Source organism: Salvelinus sp. IW2-2015, unplaced genomic scaffold, assembly GCF_002910315.2.
Source record: "Salvelinus sp. IW2-2015 unplaced genomic scaffold, ASM291031v2 Un_scaffold2125, whole genome shotgun sequence".
Lineage (NCBI taxonomy): Eukaryota > Metazoa > Chordata > Actinopteri > Salmoniformes > Salmonidae > Salvelinus > Salvelinus sp. IW2-2015.
Window position 1 is genome coordinate 78,645 of NW_019943460.1, and position 3,504 is coordinate 82,148.

The 3,504-nt window shown below is 42.5% G+C and overlaps 1 pseudogene; it reads right to left on the reverse strand.

Moving 5' to 3' along the window:
• LOC112073025 (nephronectin-like) overlaps positions 1-3,504 on the reverse strand; it is a 76,557-nt pseudogene that overhangs the window by 24,355 nt on the left and 48,698 nt on the right.

Genomic DNA, 3,504 nt, shown 5'->3' on the forward strand with positions numbered 1-3,504 from the left:
GTGTGTGTGGTATGCTTGTGTGTTATAGTGGAGTGCATTGTGCATTGTGTGTGTTGTGTGGTGTGTGTGTTGTGTGTGTGTGTGTGTGTGTGTGTGTGTGTGTGTGTGTGTGTGTGTGTTGTTGTGTGTGTGTGTGTGTGTGTGTGTGCATGTTCATCGAAGTGTGTCAGCCACCATATCATTTAATTTAGCCACTCCGCATAAAACATCAACAAATACTTTGTGGTCATGACAGTGAGTAATCGGATACGAATGATAATTTCGATTTTGATTTATTTGTTTTGGACATAACCATAATAATTAATGCGTCGCAAGTACAAATTGGGTCTTGAGATGAATCTAGCATTCATCATTGTGACCCTGAACATATGATCGTGAAAAGCACATAGCAGGATCATTCTCTGAGCCAATGAAAGCACTGTTTCACGCCAAACCGCTGATCCGATCATGTACGGCGTGCCAAAATAAGCCCATAGTGGAATCATTAGGCAATTTAAATAGTGTTTTATTGACATGAATAAATCACATAAGCAAGCCCCAGATGTGGTGGATAACGCTCTCAAGTACAAAGAGTACACTGCTCTTCCTTATTCAATGTGTGTGTGTGTGTGTGTGTGTGTGTGTGTGTGTGGTGTGTGTGTGTGTGTGTGTGTGTGTGTGTGTGTGTGTGTGTGTGTGTGTGTGTGCGTGCGTTTGAGTTACGTCCTCTGTAGGAAGTGTTAGGAAGCGTGGAGATGGTTAGTGTTTGACAAATGTTCTGTTTACCTGCGTCATCCTTCGCTTCGTCGGCCGTGTTGCCCAGCTCAATGTCAAAGTCGCCCCCAAGACGGTGTTGTGATCATGGTTACGTGTACAGGGAACTAGGGAGCAAAGAGAAAAAGAGAAATCAAGAGGTATTAGGGAAATTAATAAGTGTGTGTGTGTGTGTGTGTGTGTGTGTGTGTGTGTGTGCGCTACATTGACAGAGAATAAAAAATACCTATTTTGTTGATAATGATAGATAGTAGGGAAAGAGCAACATCCTCTGGGATATTTGGCTGTTATCAGCACACCTAACCTGGCAGTTGAATACGTTCTCAGACAGGTTTGACCAACGCCATAATAAGAGCATGAATATCATTTGGATAGAGACAAAATACATGGCACCTGAATTAGAACAAAAATACACTCAAACACTGCAGTACACATGTACTACAACGGGTTCACATATTAGGCCCATTCTGCCTACTGTACACAACTCTGCTAATTCAGAACCTGTGATTGGTAGCCACAGAGCAAGGGTGTGGTGGGGAGGGGTGTGTGGTGTGTGGGGGGGGGGTCTTCAGCTGTTTCTGATGCAATGGCCGTGTAAACGCTGTGACCTGCGCACGCACACACGACCCTGGGGCCCGGCCCCTCTCCGTGGCGACTGTGACACAGCCACTACTGAAATAACCTCAGTCTCTACTGACATAACTGTGGTCATACTGCCTAATTACTATACTGAAATGCAAGCCGCCCCAAAGCCTAAAAGGTCACAGGTCAAATGGAAACATGGGAGTTTGTGAGCATAAGACTCACCTTACTCTATGTACAGTACTTCTTGTCTAGCTCAACGTCACTCAAAGGTCTATTGACCAGGTTTAACTTGTCAAACATGATGTTTAGATTAAGTAGCCTATGGAAAATTATATTTTGACAATGACAAAATCTGGTAATAACACGCATGTAATCATCAAAAAAAAATGCACACGTTTATTTTTTTCAATGTGTCTTAAAGGGATAATTTTCTGGATTTGTACCCAATTCATAAATGTTTTCTTACCTCCAGAAAAGTTAAGTGTTTGTATTAGAATTTAAATAAAGCTTTATGGAAAGCCGTGTGAAGTAAACAATGCATGGGATGTGAGTATGAACGTGTGACAAACACATTTGGGAAAACACTTCTCTTCCAAAATCGTACTTATATTGCAACAATATCACTCCAGAATATCTGTGTTTACTCTCTTGAGGTAATAAATAAATTAAGATTGGGATAAAAACCTGGAAAACGATCCCTTTAAAGAGGAATTTGATTAGCCGTTGGTGACACATTTATGAAATGTTTGTGTGGGTAAGAAGACAGAGTTTTCCTGGGGTACTTCTTTGCTGCGGCCACTTCGAGGAATGAAAGGAAGGGAGGACGCATCTTCAAAAGGATTCCAGCAGGACCAAGAAAGTGGTTAGCGCTCATCCCTCTTCCTCAATGACTGGCACGCGTCATCAGCTCCACCTTGACTGATCAGCACAGCCTCAACAAGACAGTTACAGGGCAATCTACAGAGTCCCAATTACTTTACTAAAAGTACTAACACTTTTCTTTTACTTTACAAAACGTTTTACTTCATTTACTTTACTAAAAGTAAACAAACAGAAATGTACAAACAAGCTGATGCTTCCAAGTTCTGAACCACTTAAAAAAAWAWAWATCTTTTTTAACCTTTATTTAACTAGGCAAGTCACAATGACGGCCTACCCCGGCCAAACCCTAACCCAGACGACGCTGGGCCAATTGTGCACTGCCCTATGGGACTCCCAATCACGGCCAGTTGTGATAAAGCCTGGAATCGAACCAGCGTCTGTAGTGATGCCTCTAGCACTGAGATGCAGTGCCTTAGACTGCTGACCACTCGAGAGCCCAAGTCTAATTCAAGCTTCAGCAATGGACAACAGAAATCTGACAACAGTGTTCCTTATGCTTTGACGATCATTCTTGTCCTCTTGAATCACAAATCCAATTAAAATATTCTATTGATATGGCCGGGGCATCGTCCTTTCCTCTCCCTCTCATCTCATTCAAACAAGGCATTTCAAAGACATTCTCCGAGGCGATTCAGCTGAATATACGGATGTCTTCCTCCAAATAAGGCAAACTGATGTGAATGCAATCTACCCGCTAGTTTTATTAATTTTCTAATTACGTGAGGCCATCTGGCTAGGTCGGTGGGAAACATGATCTATCTCACCTCCCAGCATGCACCATGGCTGCTGCACCGCCATCCTTTCATCCTCACAGCCTATTGATGTCAGAGGGCCTTGGCGATGACTTTTAATGAACAGCGTTCAAATGGGCACTGGGATTTTCAGATGTTTTGTAATCCAGTATTATATTAGTCTGATTGCAGATCTGTTTGTGCTGTCTTTCCAGAACAATATAACGTCACACTGACCATTGGAGCTGGCAAGACAGATCTGGTACCAGGCTAGTGTGTTATAGTGCAGGCTAACTGTGTAAGGTCAAGTCTGGTCCAATGAGAATAAAGGTGTGAGACTAGTACCAAGTCTGCATTTTTTGCAACTAGGTGATTTATTGTCATTAACTGCATAGCAAGTGGTATTATCATATGGTGAGCCTATCCTATGACCTTGAATGTTCCCCCAAAAGCCATGAGCCAGTATGGTTTCCATGAGCCTGTATGGTCGGGTAATAGAGGGCTAGAGAACATTATTTTAACACAGTAAGAGGTAGAAGAATCAAGACAGACC